General features: G+C 39.8%; 1 protein-coding gene across 4 annotated transcripts in view; it reads right to left on the bottom strand.

Moving 5' to 3' along the window:
* The window catches only part of unc5a (unc-5 netrin receptor A), a 125688-nt gene that overhangs the window by 83638 nt on the left and 21507 nt on the right, over positions 1-20543 (bottom strand). The window lies entirely within an intron of this gene.

The following is a 20543-nucleotide window of genomic DNA, read 5'->3' as shown; positions in this document are numbered from 1 at the left end:
CAGAGGAGCACAGAGCATGCAGCTCCATCATGAAGGAACTTATCTTTCAGCTGAGCATGACAATATCGACAGCCCAGAACTAAGAGCACCTTTGTATCGGCAAGATCACTCGGAGGCATGGTGCTTTCATGTTGCAATCTCCCTGCTACAAAGCCAACGCACCAAAACATTATGTGCAAGGACCTTCCTTCAGAACACTTCACATGAAGCCCCCGTGTGACACAATCTGTGGCATGTAGCTTCATTTAAATGTCGGACTATGATCAAAGTGACAAAGCATGGCAGTCCTACAGTAGTTATGGTACAGGATGTGACATTGCCTTCTTTCCATTTAATTTTTGACAAGGAGGCATAAACTGCTGACAAAACTGCAGCACGGTACAGTAACTGTTTGATCCTTGAAACTCAGGATAAAAGTTGTTTTTTCTGTTTGAATCCAGAGTTTAAATCAAGCTAAACTAACTCAATGCACCCGTATTTATAGACACGTTCAAATAAGACTTCTGAGATTATTCTTGCACGGAAGCTAGAAGTAGGACAAAAGTAATTCCTTTCCAATTTTGGCTAACCTATAAAAGGTCAGTATGTGCGAGAGATGAAACTAATTCAATTGCACCTACTTTATGTTTGTGCTTTACATAACATAATACTTCATATTCACTAATGATCCACATAGAAGCTACAAATAAGGTATTTGTTTTAGCAACAACAAAAGAGCCAACAAGCTCCTCTGCACAATATAGTTTATTAAGAACAATGACCACGTAGAGAAAAATATAACTCGATATAAGTCAAAAGACTGTCTCCTCTGCTCTGCTTTGACTCTACATTAAAACAATGCATCATTAAAACCACAAGATCCAGAACTTTGATCTCGACTTTTCTAAAGAGAACCACTGAAAAAGAATAATTTAATGCAAAGAACACCATTACTAAAGCACACAAATGCACTTCAGCTGGCATATTATTGATTACTGCTGGAATAAATCTTTGTTCAAATGCAGCTTGCACCAACTCATAGACTTCTGTTAAAAACTTAGTCAGTCTAAACAAGTTGAACAGAAAAACTCTGAAGTTTAAAGACCGCAAAATAAAAATATAAGAATACTGTATATGTGTTAGGCAACACAGCAGCAGTACCGAAGTAAGAACACATATCTGTATTTAGATTGACAAAACGTTGTAGACGCCTACGAGCGTCTGATGTAGTGGTGCCTTGGGGCATTACAGCTTTCTGTGTAGCTTCAGCTGAATTTTACTCTGTTAAATTCATGTCAGAGTTTGTTTGTTTTTTTTTCTCACAAAACTGTGAGGCCATTTACTCAATCAAAACAGGGATATGAATAATTTCTGAGGGGAAGGCAAAGGTTGGCTAAAGTGCTTCGCTGCATAAGAATGCAATCAGTCAGAACACGTTCTGCTTACTAACCTTCTTCCCTGTAGACTTCATTACTGCAGGCTACACCGGTCATACATACCGTCTGTGGCATTAGGAGAATTAAACTATGCTGTGATGCTGTCTGATGATGTTTAAGTGAGTACAGTGTTTATGTAGCACATTTCTAATAGTACTAAAACACTTAATGATGCTGAGTTGTTTTCAATATGTGAAGTATATTTATTCTTTGAGCATTTTTGTATTTTTTGTTGAGAAATACACCCCCTTCAAACAAAGCATTAGCATACACCCATGTCATAAATCAAATTAGTACCATGATGTTGATGGGGTCTCCTGCTGGGATTTCTCTCAACAGACATGGACAACAACACAGCTGGGAGCTGATATGTGCGCCAATTTACTTTTCTGCACAACAAATATATGCAAGGAGATTCTCTCAAAGAAAATGGAATATTTAATTTCTCATTTGAGCGGATTACCAAAACCAACGTAAAAACTCCCCTGATTATTCATGATGAGGGCAGCCTTGTGCACGACGAGCACAGCTGCAAGACAAGGTTGAATCAAGTGTTGTGTGTTAACAAGAGACTTTGAATATCTCTCACTATTTGCTATTAATTTGGAATGAAACAAGTGTGATCAATTTTAAACAAGATCTAGGTAACAGATTTCGACACTAATACCAACCCGGAGAAGTAAGCCAACAATAAAATATCATTAGAAAATGAATGAGATCAAACATTAGACTGATACCTAGATTGAGACCTAATCTTTGGTTATGCTTCCCATTTATTTGTGTTTGTGATCTCGCCTTTAGTCTCGTATCTTATCTGTGTATATCTCATAATAACAGAAATTACCAAACCGCCACACACATTCAAGCACGGTATAACACAATCTCTCTGTTTAAGGAATCAAATACAAAAGCCTTACACCAATCACATCGATACGTCCTCTTAACGGAACAATTGGGCTAAAACTGTTATCTGGCCCTGCTCTATTTGGCATATTCAGGAAAGACATGTTATTCTTCTGGTGACAGTGGATATTGATTTTTAGGATGGCCTGCTCTAAATATCGGCCTCATCCAACAGGCCAGGCACAAAAGCAGTTCTCTGGATTAGAGCGCTGCTATTCAATAACTGCTCGGAGCGCTGCTTGAGAAACTTAAAAAAGGAATTCATTTTTGGTGTCATTATTTGTTGCTTGTCCAGTGGTACGGAGGAGCTTCTCTTGTTCTAGGAGAGTGAATTACGACATGCTAATGTGAGGTCACGATTAACACAATACAGAAGCCTGAGGGCCTCAAACTAGTGGCCCTTTGCCAGAATGGCACACACACACACACACACACACACACACACACACACACACACCTAATCAGTCCTACCTTAGCATCTCTTTCCATATGTTGCAGAGATTTGATTGCTTCGCCATTTTCCAGCTCATTAATGAAGACTTATGCTGCATTTGTAATGAATGTGTCCTGGCTGAAACATGATCAAGTTTCTGGCCTCGCTGAGTGCTTTTCAGATGATTGCTTTCACCTCTGTGGTTGGTTTCACTGGTGTGGCAGGAGGAAGCCACTGTTGAAATGGAGAACAAAAAGGGAACTCTAGCACAGGAACCTAATTACAAAAGGATTTTTGAAATGTTATACAGAAAGCATCAAGGAGATGTAAAAATGTACAGAGTACGTTTAAGGAATTAGACGTGCTGAATACTTTGACATGCATGAGATTTCATGGATTGTTACATCTGGTAGCAAACAAAGTATAGCAGAACAAAAAGGATGAAATATTGCAGTATGTAAATGTTTATGTCACAAGGTTTCGTATTTTGTTACCTTACCAGCCTGTACCAAAACTCCCCCAAATGACAACTAAGATCCCTTCAAATGGATCCTAATTCCTTATCGGCCTGCAACAAGAGCCCTAAACAGCTGAATAGCCAAACATTCAGCGGCTTTCAGCCAAAATCTATCTGTATTCAGACTCTGCAGATGTGACTGTTGATGCACATTAGTAGTATTCACAGGAGGCAAGATATCAATTTTGACATCCATTTGCAGCCATATTCTCAGTGCCTATCATTCTTGGATTATTGTCACCAGTATGTACTGTAATTACTGCTTGTAATTTAAGACAAACTAGTGATCTGAGGATCTTATGCAGGTTTTTTCCTTTTTGGTGAGTTTTTATTTATTAATTTATTTTTTTAAATCTTGTGTTACATGTGGTGGAGGTTCTAACACAAACTTTTCAAAATGTCATGTCAAATCTGTTGTTGCAGTATTTAAAAAATGATATTATCTTGGATATTTTGGGAAGCACATGAGATCATGAGAAGATTAATCCCTGCCCCGTTTGAAGTTGCAGCCACAGGCCTATCATAAAGAGTAAAAACAGCTAGCCTGGTTTAAATATCTGTTTACCTGCAACTATTCGGCACAAATGTTAAACTAACTTTATCCTTTATTAAAATAAAATTTTTAAAAAATCAAGAAAAAGGCCTTTGATCTGTAGAGAATAAGCTATCGCTTCTCATGTCTTGGCATTTAATTATACATTATGTAGGGTGGCGTAAACTCTGAACAAGACATCAAGATCACTTAATACCTCTGATGAGAGGCATTAATGTATAGTGAAATGACTATCTTGTTTCCGACACCCCTTTCTTGGTCTGTTCTAGGAAGGCTCATTTGCAACTTTAATTCCACAAATGGACTCCAAAGCAGTGTTTACAAGGAGCCAGGCAGCCTGAGCTGTGACAGCTCAAAAGCAGTTTCCTAGTAATAAAGAGACCAACGCTGCATAATCAAGCCGCATGTACACTAATGTCTACTTGAAAGCTCTTTAGAAGTCTACACCATTGTAAAGTTGTATTAAAAATGTATCTTATGTGGTATGTTTTTTCATGCTTACATAGTCGTATGTAAGCATGGTACACAGTGATGTGAAAGCTTCATGGGCACTAATGATAATAAGCTGTAAAAAAAATAGGTCAAGAACTCACATTAGGGAGCTGATTGCACATGTTACTGCATCGTCCCAACAATAGTGAACCATGTGCTTTTGTGCTTCCTCTTTCTTTCACACACACACACACACACACACACACACACACACACGCTCACTCATCATTCAGTGAGAGCTCGCTGCTAGTGCCAGAGAGTCATTTATTCTCCAGCTTTTGAAAAGACTGGTCAACAGAAGAATTGCTCGGTGAACATCACTGTTAGTAAATGTGTCAAATGCCTCGGTGGCAGCACTTGAAATAATGCACGGCTATTCTGTTATGACTGTCACGTATGTGCCACCCTTGTTCTCTCACTTCTAAAAGCCCAATGAGTGTGAGGTCGAGCCGGTGTGGAGAATTGTGTCTTATATGCATGAGTGTCTGTGTTGGTAGGAGGGGTGGCGGTGCCATAGTGAGGCACTGAAGAGGTGTTGGCATCCCACGCCGGAAAAGTGTGGAAATTTGCGGAGCGGAGAGAATTAGCGACTCCCTGCTGGGCCAAATGGATGGGTGCAGAGAAACAGAGGGGAGGGGGAGAGAAACTCCACAATGGTGGAGAAAGTGACCTCTGAAAGGAGAGGAGAGGAGTGAACGAGAGTTGGGCGAGTGGGAGAGGATGGGTGATGGAAGGGGTGTGTGGGGAGGGGTTGGTCCACTGGGAGAAGCACAGGGAGGGATCCAAAGCCAGGTCACCTTCTCCCAGAGAGAGCAGCTGTGAACACTTTGCCCCTGGGAGGAGGGTCACAGTCGAGAGCTCTGTATCTTATATAGCAAAGCCCAGATTCTCTCGCTCTGCCTTCTCCCTGCACAGGTCTGCAATAACAAAGCCAATTAAGAAGCCCAAGAGAGAAGCTAGCGCAGTCTCACAGTCGCCTCTCGCTGACTTGGCAACCAGAATTACAGCTCAAGAGAGTACCTTTCAACATTGAATATAGAGAATACCAGCAATTACCAGCGACTACCTCTTTTCTCTACCTCCATTTCCCTGAACTGATGTGGTGACTCATAAAGCCACTGAAATAATGGACACAAAAGCATAACACCTTGCGCTTTAAGTATAAATGGTGGAGTGTGTGTGTTTTTTTTGGTAATGATTTGGCCACTGTGGACTTGTCCTTATTTACGATACATGGCATTTCAGGTGGCATTTGTTTAATCTGGATGTGACACTGCATGACATTAATTCTGATTCATCTGCAAGAATCGATGCTGAGGTATTGTTCTGGGAGACATGCAGTGAACTGACAAGCTGATCTCTGTTGCACATCCTCTATTGTCCAGAAGCACAGAGTGAAATAACGTTTCTGTTACCTCCTGATATGTGCAGATGAGACTGCCACATGTGTGTGATGTACTGTAAAGAATCTTTGCAGTTTGTTACTTGAGCAGCGATTGCCGCACAGAGGTTCGAGCCACAAGGCTGGTTATCATTCCTCGCTGTATTCCTTCTGTTCCAGCAATTGCTTTCAGATTGTCTTTCTGTATTGTGGCAGCCCTGTATAAAAAGAAAAGTGATTGTGAACAGTGGCTACAGGCTTAGATCCTTTTCATGGGTGGCCAGGCTCTAGCTATGTGCTCCTCTGTAACTGTCATCTTGTAGATTTGAAATCCTTCCCCGATCGATTGTACTAAAAGCTCTAATCTGATTGTTAAAAGAGCTGATTTGACAAAGCTGTTATCAAACTGATTTAAGCACCAATCAATACTGCATTATGTGTGGGTGTCTTTTTTCTTTCAGGGTTGTGGCAACTTTTCCAAGGACACATTCAGAAATGTCTTTCACCTCTAAAATGACACTAAAACACACCTGAATGGGGTGAAACACACAAACCATATTTCCATGTAATCGGAAACTCAAACTTTCACAGGCTATGATATCTAAGTTTTCGAGGATAGAGTAAAAGAGAAGGGGAAAAAAAGCATAATTGTTCAAGTGTGGAAATTAAAAAATGTCATTTCTTTGTTGACGTTTTAACATTAAATGGGTGTCTATTGAAATAGGCCGCAAATCCTCCTCGGCGTTCAAATGTGATTGTATTTTTCAGGATAGTGTAATGGTCCATGAAGAGTTGTGTAGTCCCTCTGAAAGGATCATTTCTCAGCGGGAACAGGAACGCACATAGATGGCAATTTCAACTCCCTTTCCTCCATTTTTCCACGTCTTTCAGTATTCATTCCACACACGTATTCAACATTAGAGGGCAAATACATTGATTGCCAGCAGCTGAAGACACTTATCTCCCAGGGAGTCAGCTTTGCACCGGAGACCCCAATACCAAAACCGGGAAGCACTTCATTACGTTGATGTTTAACAGTAAGGGGAAAAAAAGTCCAAACACTGGAACAACTCTGGCAAACTGCGGTTACAAACACACCAAACACAGTAAGACCAAGATGGAGTGCAACACAATGATCAAGACCTTCGGGCTAAACTGTGTTCATTAGTGGCAGCAATGCAGAATGAATGGAGCTACTTACTTATTCTGAAAGCATCTTGGTACAAGTAAGCAGGCAGGAACGGGGCTAGCCTTAGCCTCATGCTTGCCTGGGTAGTGATGGCCAATTAAGCCCTTCTCTGATGAGCCATGCAGAGGCCTAGCAGGCAATTAGGAGGCCAGGAGTTTGTGCTCATTGCTGCTGCAGACTACTGAGCATTGTCCTGTGTAACGTGCATCTGCGGCCATGATATTTCAGAGATGCCTATTAGATTTTGTTTTATAATCATTCAATCTGAAAGAAGGAGAGACTGTCCTGCAATCATGGCTTTAATGACACAATGTCACTGTAGTAACGCGGACGCCTGATGAAAAACCCTTTGCGTGTGTATGCCGGGAAACAGTTTGTGAATAGAAAGCTTCTCTGATTTGACATTCAGTATTGTCTTTTCAAATGTGATTTGTCAATATGATGCTGATAACCAATGAAGGGGCTGACACACACTAATGCATCAGAAGTGATATTGTCTTTTGACTGACAGCCCGCTGCTTCCAGTATTGATTTAGCTCACATTTCGGGATGCGACGCTGTTGCAGGGGGGTCAAAATCCAGCTCTAATACAGTCAGGAAAGCGAGAGAGAGACAGTTATTGTAAAGATAACGGAGTCTGATAATGGAAATGCACACAATTGGGAGTGTTAAGGCAAACACAAGGGTAAATATTCTGCCGCAAAACTTGCACTCAGACAGCAAGATTTATCTTGATTTAAACAAATAAAACAAACAAACCAAAAAAAAAAAACCAATGGGATCATTTAGAGATATGAAAACCTATGCCTCCATACTGTAGCTTATCTGATTACATAACAAAAGCAGAGGTTTTCAACACATCTTCACAACTACTGCTGACTGATGTTTTTGTGATAAGGACCCTGATGTGATTGTTTAAAAAACACAGGAAATAAAAATACACCTGTGATAAGTGAAGATTTACTATGCCAAGACAGGATATGACTTTTATACCAGATGGCACTTTAGTAAAAATAATTGCATGCTAAGAAGCTGAAGTGCACATGAGTATGATTCATTTTTAAGTGCTCTGTGTTTATACAGTACTTTTAAAGTATTATAATTGTTTGCTTTTCACAGGACCAGGGGCAAAGATGGGATAAATGAGAGCCAAAGATACACTAAATAATAGTAGTGTGCAGCAGAATTACACAGAGGCAAAGATAATAACATAACCCTGTTAATGTTGCTGAAGACCTGAGAACCACTGCTGAAAGGCTTTTGTTCCAGTCCAAGTCCTCATGTGGTACACCATCCGTTCTTTCACTATCGTATAAAGCAAGTCCATTAAATCAGTTTGGAGACTTGGTGATTTTCCTGCTCTCATGGCAACAGAACCTGCCAAGCCCTCTTCCTCCCCGCCCACCCCCCCCCCCGGCATCATATTCCCCATTTCCCCTGGTTAGCACCAGAGGCAGGTGGCACTAAGTGCTAACCATATGGCTGCTGCTGTAAGAATAACAGTGAGGGATCAACTCCACTGGGCACCGAGTTACATTGCGATGGAGATCAATGATAGGCATTTATCACCTGAGGATGGACGTTGCGTGGGTGTGTTTGTGATCTTTATGGACACCAGTTTACAACCAGGTGAAGTATTGAGGGAATAAGCTTGAACTGAAGGAAAAACACAGAATATAAGTGTGTGGTTCTGTGATCAAGCCCATAAACAAACATAGTGAAGCCGGTGGTGTGAATGAATGTGCAAACCTAGTTTGATTAGGCCACTGGGGGTAATTCGTACAGAGAAGCCATATGTGAGGAGAGGAATGTGGCTCGTTCCTCAAGAAATGAAATCTTTCCCTTCGAGGGCCATTCACCAACATCCAACCTGTGGTGGCCTTCACATATGTGATCTTGCTTGCATACAGACACACACACACACACCAAATAAAGAGGAAAAGAAGAAACAGTCAGATTTCCAAGCTCTATAGTAACGGAGAATGTGGCCGTACTTCATCAAAAAACACATTTTTATGCATTTCAAAGCATGTTTAGGTTTGTTGGCTCGTTGCGCTAGGAACTGGCAAATCATAAATTGCATTTTGCATCAAAGTTTTACAAAGACCAAGAGTACATAATCGCTCAGCAATCAGCCAAAGATGAACACATCCAGCTATAATACAACTATTAGTAAAAGAGACATCAAAGAACATGTTGGAAATCTGACCAAATAAACAGCCTGAGCTCTTTTTTTTCTTCTTTTTTTAAAACAAAATCCTACTTTTAGAATATTTACCAAAATATCACAAACATGCGACAGCAGAAGTAAATGATTATCAGTGTGGATAAAGCAGCTGGGGGACCAGACATCCATGCTTTAGCTATCCATGCTTTTTCACGGCACAGTGGATAAACTGCCAATTACACACCACGTTTTATTGGACCTCATTATCTTTTCTCTTTCTGAGTCTTCAGTCTTCAGAATTCATTTCAATTGGACTTCTACACACGTGCAATTAACTTTTCTAAAATTAGCTTCTTGAGTGAAGACCGAGGGGTTGATGAGACTGGGACAGTGAAGAAGTAACAATGGGGGTTTTGGTGAGTGAAACTAAAATTCTGAACTTAAGGGAGATCAGTAGATACATGATCATATATTCATATACTCAAGTTTCAAGACTCTAAATACCTCGTAAGGGCAGCACGCATATCCTGCAGAGGGAGGTCGCTGTCCCAATCGGTAAGTTTTGATGGCTCTTGAATGACATATGACTAAATAGCAGCTCTGTGTCCAGCAGAGACCAGAGCTGAGTGAAATCGTGAACATATGGACATTAGCATAGGCTGTCGGTATCCTGCTGGCTCTCAGACTGTGCATTGGGACTGGCTTACCTGATGCTGTGCCTGGTTCTGGTTGGACAACAAGCACAGTGGGCTGGCCTGGTTCCAGCTCAGACTGGACTGCTAAAGAAGCTGGATGTTGGCCAAGGTCATTTGTGGACACTCCAGTTAATTGACATATTGAAGAGTGACAGCACACTTAACTAAAAATAAATGAATAAAAGGGACAGTGTTCAGTCTATGTTATATTACGGCTGCCATCAAACTGCCTGCACAACAACAAAGTCTTTCTCTGCTCTTATTTCTCATAATCTTTAATGATCTCAAAACTTCAGGGGAGTGTTTGACCGGTAGAAGTGCTCGAGAGCAATGTTCAGATGAGGCGGTGTATCATTAGTTTCTTTTGCTGTACTAGTGCAGACAGGAACGTAAATGAAGAGACATGATGCTCATTTCTGCCAACTGCAGGGAGGTAATGCAGGGAAGCAGCATGCATTACAGTGTGCCAAAGTGTGTTTTGTAACCAAGAGTAACTACCTTTAACCAAGAAGCCTTTTTTTGAAACCCTGATCTACTCATTATAATAACAATTAGTCAGAGCTGTTCTTTGTGGGCGACGCTGCATTTTTTACAGAACATTATGTCTGTACTTTATAATAACATTAACAAGTACACGCAGCTACTTAAAGATAGATTAGACAAGAAAAGTTCATATTCTCATTTAAAAAAAAGACCGAGGGCCAGAATAAGGATGAACATGGCACTGCGGTTTTCATTGAGTCTGCAGCACTAATCTATTTTTTCAGCATCTGATTTACTAAACATCTGATTACACACTCATTTCCTGGACTGAATGTGGTACTGCCCTCCAGATGCACTCAGAGGTGAGATTTCTATGAGATTCATAAACTCAGAAAAGCAATGATAACATGGTGGCCATTAGCAGTTATTATTTATTATTAGTTATTATTACTCAAAATTCTAACATAATCTTCAGCATATATATATAGATATATACGATTGTAATTATCAATACATTAGGAGGCTAAAATCATTTGTTTGCAATAAACAGTATTTAGTTTAGTTTTAGACAAGCCAATATTTAATGCTTGGTTCTTTTCCCATTTTAATATGTGGCTCTCATAAATTCTGCATGTGGGATGTTTATGCCTCCTTTTCAGAAGCAGTTTTCCACACAAAACTGAGTAACAAATAGAGTCACCTCAGTAAATCCAACAGAATACATAATCAACTACTATTTTCTCAATTCTCCCGTGAATGCATATGCAATGAGGAGACAGGTGCCTGCTGTGTCTGCTTGATAGATACAGGACACGTGTTCAGGGCAGAATGTGTCACAAGTGAGAAAATAGCACAAAAAGCTTTGTAGATGTAGCCCTGAGTCTCAAACCCCTGCAGTGGCCTCAGGAGGCTCCTAAACCCAGCCAAGTCTCATATAAACTGTTTGAGCAACGCATTCAGAGACCATGGAGAACAATAATTATCAATAATAACCGATTATGACGTGGTATGTGAAATTGTATGTACAAAGAAGACAAATATGTTTGATGGAAATGTTATTTTCGAAGGACATGGCACATAATGACAGGTGTCTGTTCTCAGCAACCAGTGTTTATTTATACATTACAGAACTCGAGGAGGGACTGTGTGGTTGAATGTGCAGAGACATTTGCTCCAACTATTCTTTGGTTCAGGCTTGTTAAATAAATCCAGACAATCAGATAGCAGACACAGATATCTACACCAGTAACAGACAGCTTTTTAATTCTCAGTCAAATGGCTAGCTAGAGAAAACATTCCCATCACTGCAGACCGATTTCTTGTTTTTTTTCCAGTAGATTTAATTTAACTGTGATATTACTTGTAAAATACTGTGAAGCCAATTTCAACACTGCGATAATTTTATAGCGATGTACACGCAGAACTACAGCATCTCATTTTTTTAAACTGGAAGATGTTGTAAAAATCACCACAGATAAGCGGTTACAGCTAATCTATAAATGTATATTTTAATAAACAAGTTGATTGGAATGCCAAAATACAGTATCATGTAGAAACAACATGAAAACAACAGTGGAGCTTTATAGTGTAGTACCGTACAAATGAGGATGTATGAGTATAGGAGCTTGCAACAGAGTGCAACTGGAGGAAAAAATCCATAGACACACGTACACAGGTAACGATGACTCTCCATCACTTCATCATGAGTGAGATTTAGTCAGAACGTAACATCTCCCGTGCAGCGAATCTTCTTCTTCTAGAAACAGGACAACTCGTGTCAGCGTGCTTGTGGAGACGCATAACGATCACGGCATTCTTCTGACAGAAATGCCACTACGAAAACATTTTGCCGCCTACGTCTCGGGAATGCAGAGTTCTTGTCTAGAATGTAATATTTATCTTGTAAATGTCTCGCAGGCTCAGCTTCCGCCTCTTACCCCTATTTGATATGTATGCTTAGCAATGCAGCTAAGAACTCCATCCATGCCACATTAGGTGCTCCGTGCCACAGATGCACCGCCTTAAATGTAGACATTTCAGAGAAGACATTTTCGACATCAGAGAGCGATCCATCCTGTCTTGCGCTCCCCCCCTCCCTCGAATGCTGTGCTATCAGCATTGCAGGATATACAGATACAACCCCAGGGTATTGAAGTGGGCAGGAATATTCAGTAGCACATAAAGGCTAAGTCGGCAAAGGCCTCCTTGGGGCTAGTGTGCCTGATCCACATCGAGTTGGCTTACTTCCACCTCTGTATCACTTGAAGCCTCCATGCCAAAAGAGAGGATAATTACATTTCACCTCAAAAGAACAATAATGAAGAACCCACACTTTGGGCGAGGCTTGTTTGGCTGAGAGAGGCAGCACACTAAAGTAGTAAAGGTTGTTGTTTGTTTGTCATTTTCTTTTCTTCATGCTCCAGCTCATACAAGCTTTGAATGATCCCCACTATGATCTCACCTCCCTCTAGTTACTCTGGCTCGCTTGTTCGGTTCTGCATGCAGATGATCGTTCCCTCCCCCCTATGTTGCTGGAGTGTCATTCGATGTGCACCTGCACTTAGCCACCATGCGAAGGGCATGACTAAATGCAGGATGTGATCCCTGGGTCCCGGTGCCTTTTAGATTTACATTCCATTAGACGGCTTGATTGAATCCACCTGCCCTGTGCACCCATTCACCCGGGCAAACCTCTGCTCCAGCCATCTGTAGGGGACAGATTGGGCCCATTGAGTGAAACTAGATGTGATGAACAAAGCAAATATGCTCTTGCTCACTGATTCTTGCACCGCCCCTCGCTTAATATTATGTGATGCATTTATTTTTACCCTTCCCCTTCCATTCTGAATCAATGTCTTTAATCTGTCGCTGACAGAACTCGGCGGGATATTCATGTGGGAGGAACAGTTCATAAATAGCATCTCAAAAGTTTGCTTTCTTTTAAATATTTAAAGCTGACCTCAGTATGGGAAGCTCTTTTTTTTTATTTTTCCCCCGGCAGCCTGAATACGAGGCTTTGTAAAGAGAGAATATGGACTGATGATTGTATCTGGAGAATGAATCATAAAATGTTTAAACAATTTAAAAGATTGTTTTGTTGATTACATAAACTGAATGACCTCATAAAAAAAATTCAATTTTCTCTTCTTTGAAGCGTAAATGTCAGCTGTCACCTAACCATGGAGTTAGTGAGCCATCCACCACCTTGACCACGATACTCATATCAAATGTTTTTTTTCTTGTTTTCATGAAATCTTTTCATATTTATCTCAATAATTAGGGATTTCCTTTTCTTACATACTGTACTTTTCTAGATTTCCTAAGTCCCCATTGGGCACTTGCACTTTTACTGCAAGTAGTTCTTAAATAAAACATGTAGACAGCTTTAATGCTACTGGCCCAAAACTTCAACTAGACAAATATTTGTAATGAACATCTAGCCAAATACCTCTATAATTTACTGAAGGAAGATTGTGACAAAATCATCTCAAAGCATATTAAACGCGAAATCATTTTCTTCTCAAATCCTCTAAGAAAAGGTGTAGACTGAGCAGCATCATAACTGAAACAGTCTTAGGAGGGATTCTCTCTGTTTCATGTGTTGTTTTTCTAATCACCAGTCTTCCAACTACACGGCTATTGGACTGAACAGATGGTTATTTCATGGGCTGACAATGGGTTTGTCTCTTCTGACTGCTCGTCTATGAAATTTGCAGGAAAAAAAAAGTCAAGTCAATCTTTAACCTCCAGAAACTTTAACTTGTGAATTATAGAAATTACTTTTAAATAATACAGAAAAGCCCCCACTTGCTTTTTCCTCCTGGGCCAGACTCAATTTATTATGTTCATGCACTATTTGATAAGATACTTGGGAGGTTGGAGCTGTGCAACCAAATTTAACCTTTTGAAGAACTGCGTTGATCTTTCTCTTGAGAATTCACCTGCCATCTTTAAATGGATTCCAAGGCAGCTATATCTTCAACTGCAATATGATCTAAGGACATCATTACGCTTTCAGTCTTGTCCATGTCATTAATCTTTCAGTCATCCAGTCTGTCAGTCAGCAGGGTCATACAAAGACAACATTGACATCTGTAGATAGATGTTGAGACTGTAAGGTCAATCACACCAGCATTTTAAATGGATTTAAGGCTAAATTAAGACCAATTGGACAATATAAGACAATTTTTTTTAGGAGTGGATTAGTTGATTGATCAATTAGTGGATCAACAGATGGTTGGCGACTATTTGATCATTAAAGTCAAATTTCAAGTAAAAATGTTAAACTTTCTTTGGTTACAGCTTGTCCAATGTGGTGTTTGTTTTACATAATTGTAAATGAAATATATTTGGGTTTTTAAACTGTTGGCTGGGGGGGGGGGTAAAATAAAATTAATTATTATTAGATTAAATAATAATGAAAAAGGTTAGATAATCAGTTGCTGCCCTACACCTTTTTTTCCATTATATTTATAAAATGTATACATAGGTGACAACTGTATTTGTAATTTTTTCCATCCTTTTGTTACTGTGTTCAGCCCTGTTCAAACTGCATCAACAATCATCTTGAACGGACAGTAAATGTCATTTGGTGCAAACCAGGAAGGTGGACAGTTATCAGCGGCTGTAAATCCTGAAGTGAATTCTACAAACCGGGTGATATAACTTCTAGAGGCAACATCCCTCAGGCGAAAGTGCAGCTCTGCGAAGATTATGATGCACGGCATTTACCCGAGGGCCTTAATATAAGATATATGGTGGCAATTTTGATTTATGATATTTTCTTTTATGTAGTTGACCTATGTGCATTAGGACGCATGAGGAAACCATTCCTCAGTGCAATAGAAAGGCTGGGTGTTTGTTGGTTCTTTCCATCCCTAACGGTTGTAAATTAATCATGGCTGCATCTCTTGGATGCTCGCTCGATGCTCAGAATGAATAGCAGCATTACACATAAGTGCCTGAATGCTTTTAATATCCAGAAGCTTGTAAGCCCAAATCAGTTTTCTTTTTCATTTTTGTTCTCATCTTGACACGAATCTCCTTCAACTCAGATGTGATTGCCTTCATTTAAAAGGTTAATTAAAAGACATGGCTTTATGCTGGACCAATTAACTTTACTTCTGTTTTATGCTATTTGCTTTCTCCGACTGACTGAGCGCAATTTGTCCAATTAAATCAAAGTATTATAGAAGATGGTAAACATTACGAGATGGTGTTAGCAATACATGCATAATGATATAGTTAAATAAGAGTAAACATATCCTAAGTTCACGTGCTATTAAGATAGCTGAGAGGTAACAGCTTTAAAACCCTGAGACTGAATAAGTCTTCACTTCAGAGGGTTAATCCTTTTTTACGTTATTTTACTCAAAATGACTGTCCTCCTATTAATATCAGTCTGTCTTAAAATAAAAACACATTTTAGATAGACCCTGGGATTAGTGGGTGTAATTGGTCATTTGAGAGTGCATGTAGAGTAAAGCATAATGCACAGAGCATACCTGGTCCTAATTATAGCTTTAAGCGCAAACCCTTGAACCAGTTCCAGCAGCTCAGAGAAATCCCACAGTGGGTCCTGATCCCTGGTTTGTCTCTGTGGGACGTGAGCATCATGGTCCAAAGGACCTGGGTAAATGTTTGTGCACAGAGGCCAAGCTGGATCATATTCATAACCGCAGTCTCTGATTTACGAGGGTGGATTTACTACCTATTGAGCGCAATTACATACAGCACAGGCAGCGTGCAAACAAAGCCTCAGACAGCAGCCATTTTGTGCTCTAGATAATATGAACTAGTGGTGATAAAGTGAGTCACATGAGCTGTTTATGACTTCTATGGAGTAAACGTGTTGTCTACTGTATATAAACCAGATTCAGAAAGCTTTTTTTTTTTTAAGAAAAAGCACTGCAATCATTAGTGGCTACATGGTTTTCTATTAAATATTGTCACCCCTGCCTCTCAGATTTGTCCTTTCAAGTACTTGAATAACCAGAGGAGAAAAATCAATAAATCAATACATCTCTATGGTGCACGCGGTGCTATTCTACTGATTTAACTGTCAGATTCTCTGGTGGAATAGTGCTTCATTGATGACGTATGTTGCTGATTCGCTCTTGTCAAGACAAGAATATCTAATCATGTTACAAATGAATGTCTGGACCGTGAAGCTCTGATGTTGCTTGTAGCTTAAAGCTCAATGTATTATTTTATTTATATTTCTGGTGGTGAATTATGAAAACCGGCAGCACCAGCTCCAATTTAAACAAATCTCTAAAGGTAGTCACAATGGAAAAAAAAAAGAAAAGAAAACTCTTTGATAGTTAAAAAAAAGTGGTTTCATGAACTTTAAGAAAAAGAAATGTACCACACCATTTGCTTGATTATTTCCATTACCACCAAAGGCAGTAGGAGGAGCAGAGGGCCCTGCTACTGATCCTTAAGCTGATTGAAATATGCTGCTCATTAGAGTCCATTCACAAAATCCATGAATCACAGCAAGACAGGCGACAGTTTCTTCACCTGTAAGAAAGGTCCCTCCTATTAACTGGCAGATAGCCTAACTATTGTACTAAGGAAAATGGCTCAATTTATTACTGCCTTCATATGAATGCAAATGAGGTGCAATCAATAGGTCCAATTTCTGACGTGTCATTAATAATAAGAGGCAGAGGAAAAAAAAGTAAAAGTAACACAAGCGTTCGTATAATATCAGCACTTATTAGGGATGTAAATGAACATATGAAATGGGTGATTTTGGAAATACATGATTTCCCATTCACATACAGTGTACTAAACGGGGAAGGGAAATACTATCACGAACTGCTCCTAAGTAGTCCAGATAGATATCATACTCTATCATTTTTTAAAAGATAAGAAGATCGACATATCCGACTTTCTTTGAAATCTGGCCTAATACTTTTAAATTTCAACAGAAAAGAAAATGGAGACAATCCAACTGTTGTACAACAGCAGGAAAGTGAGTGAATGCTGGGAGATTCAAGGTGGCAGCAGAAAAAAGGAGAAGTGAGAGATTAATGCTAAACGTGTGCTGACTGACAAAGCAACGTCTTCTCAAGGCTCTGCAGGAGATCGGCCTAAATCCTTCTCATAAATTTTATATTAATGCCAGAGGTAACCAAGGTTGTTTTTCCCCAGTATTTCTCCAGGTCCATTAAACACACCTAATATATTTCAACATCCTCCCATTTCCTCATCTAAGTAGCTCAGCTGAATTGCAAAACTTGTACATAAGAGAATGTTTATTCCTTCCCTAGTCTGATGTGACTTCAGTGGCTGTGCTTTTCTGTTAAGCTTGACTGGTTTAAAGATAAAAAAGCTAACACACTCACCTTCCTCTGCACCTGTAGGTACTGTAACCTTGCCATTTCAGGAGATAATAAGACAAGCTGTCTAAGTGGCGAGGGGGGGAAAAGCAATCTCTCTCAGATCTCGCTTACCACGCTTGTAGTTTATTCCACCGGAATAACAATTTGACTCGATAACAAGTCACAAAATCTTTTATTAAAAGGAAAAAGGTGAGAGCTGCCTATCAACATTTTTTTTTTTGCTTTGACTATAAGAAGGAAAAAAAAAGATGCATGTGTGCAATTTGTTAGCTACACTCTGCAAGAGATAATGCCAAGTTTCTGCTTTCGCACCTCTTCCCTTCCTTGACTGGCCTATTTTAAGACGTGAAGAGCTTTCCCCTCCTAATTCCCAATACAACATAGTAAATCCCAATGCAACAGACTGCAGCCACTGCCATCAGAAATAGTGGGTACCATGGAAACTACCCTGAACTTCAGTATCAATATACCACATAACTAGATGGTAGTAAAAACACTAAAATAGTCTATATCCCTGGCACACTAAGTCATTAACATAATGTGCCACATGAATAATAGGCCTACATACTAGTAATGAGTTCTTCGCCCCTTAGTGAACAGATATACTGTATTCCACTGTTGTTCACTGACAAACCATATTAGCAGATCACTTAGTCACTGTACAGGAGAAACATTTTTGTTCCAACCGACGAAGCACACAGGCTCGAGATGGTGGGTAAAAAAGTACGCTGCAACCTGCGAGAAAAGTACAACATGGATTTCGACGTACGACATCGTTCTCAGTCAAAATGGTGGCTCTCTCCTATCTCACTCACGAGAAAGGAAGAAACATGTCTCCCAGCTAGACAGGAGCAACAGCAGCGGTTTGATCTCAGCTTGAGCTCCACTTTTCGATTGCTAGTCACAGAGATGTAAGAGCATATGTCTGGCATTTAACAGCCATGAAAAATAGTCGTGGAAGAAAGTCAGGAAGGGAGACGGTGACTTTATTCTGAAACATCACTGTCTCGGTTGTCAAAAAACATGCTGATCGACAAAACATGCTAATAGGCACGCGCGCACACACGTGTGCATACACAGACACAATTAAAAAAAAAGCTCTGGAGACAGCACACTGATTGTTTATCTGCATCGTAGCATGGAGAATTGAAATCCTCAGCCACAGATAAGACATCAATCTTCCTCAGTGGGCTGCGTAAATAAATCTGATTACGGACAGAATCATTTCCCCTTTAGAATTGTTTTATCTGCTCATTCCATGCCTCAGCACCAGATAACTCGGAAAGTACTCGACACAAGGTGGTGGCTCGCCTTGTGCTCATCTCCCATCAGTGTCCTGTCTGCCCGGCCTGTTGATGGTAGAAGGGTATCAGATTCGATTCAAACTTCAAAATGTCCATAAAAATCCATTAATCTTGAATTATCACCGTTATGTGACATCTTATACTTGTTGAAACTGGAGATAGTGACTCTCAACGGGTGGAAACAGTGTTAATCTGCCACTATCTTTTCAATTGACCACTCTAAAAAATAAAGAAACAATTCGATCATTCCATTGATTTAAATTGTTTACCCAAGCACTGTTGAGTCTTTATTTAGAATAACTGTTCATTGGTTTTAAATGTCCGCTTTATGTTACATTTTCAAATTCTTCTTTAAAAAAAAACATGGTATCAACTAAGATACTACGGCCTTTAGTGTCACCAGTGTGGTGGTGGACCATTAAGGGAAAAATGTGAAATAATCTACTCTGAAATCTGATCACAACTCTGATAATTAGAGACGGCGATGTCAAAACATATTCTGATTATGTGCATAATAGATATGAAATTCCCTATTTGTGTATCTGAGAATTTAAATACTTTAAGTCATTCCTACTGAGCATCAGCTCATAAATTCAATACATTTCAAGCTCCTGAATATTTTATGCAGCCAAGGAAAAGAAATAATTCCTTACAGATTTGGATAAAGGAGATAATGTAATGCTGGTTTGTACAAAGCTTTGCACACTTCGACAAATCTTCCCGTTTGTTTTCACATTGTAATGCGTTGGAATCCCCCGTCAACCAAAACAGGTTTTCTGTCGGTTCTCTGTTGGATCTGATAACGCACTAAAGGGCATTCAGACTGAGGTCAGTCTACTCGTGTGACCTGAATAAGCATTGACAGCCACTAAAACGAATTTGGGCAAATCACACAAGCCAGCAGCTGAGCACATCTACGTTGTACTAGCCTGCATTCAGCAGACAGGGTGACAAAGCATTCTCTTAAAACACACCAGATAAAAGACTAATTTGGTCCAATTTCGCTGGAGGGATGCTTATCTTAGAATTCAAATAAGGTCAAAAGAGAAAACAGTCACAGAGGCAGTGATAAGATCGTGGTGGAAAAGCAAAATAAACCCTGTAACCCCTCTGAGAATGAGTTATGCTCCGGATCCTTGTAGATGTGGTTATGCCTCTTATTGCCATTTACCTCCACTAAGGACAACATGAGTCACCACAATAAAGGTAAATAAATAACTGATGAGGGCAATAAAAAGGAAATGCAGAAGTTTGGCTTATCAGAAAAAAAACAAGAGCCAAATATTTACTCTAGAACCATGATAAGAAAACTGGACTTCAATGGAAATAATAAACACGAATCATAAATCATCCCAGATTAAATGTTAGCATACTGTACTTAAGCGTAATCTTGTGCACAGCAGGAAATTGTTGCTTTCAGAATTTATCAGGAACACTGCAACTGTGTGTGTCTGTAGAGGTTGGGAGAGGAAAACAACACCTTTGCTTGCCGTGCTTTATGAGGTAAGTGGTAAGAAAGTTTCGGGAATTATCAAACTATTTGACAAATGATGTCAGGAAAAGGACAAAAAAACTGTGTGAGCTTATAAACTAAACGACTCAGATCTTGTAGGAGCTGACTTCATGTCCTACCAGCAATGAGCCGAGACAGAGAAACTGCAC

The sequence above is a fragment of the Larimichthys crocea genome, chromosome I (assembly GCF_000972845.2).
Source record: "Larimichthys crocea isolate SSNF chromosome I, L_crocea_2.0, whole genome shotgun sequence".
NCBI lineage: Eukaryota > Metazoa > Chordata > Actinopteri > Sciaenidae > Larimichthys > Larimichthys crocea.
This window is presented reverse-complemented; position numbering and strand designations above follow the sequence as displayed.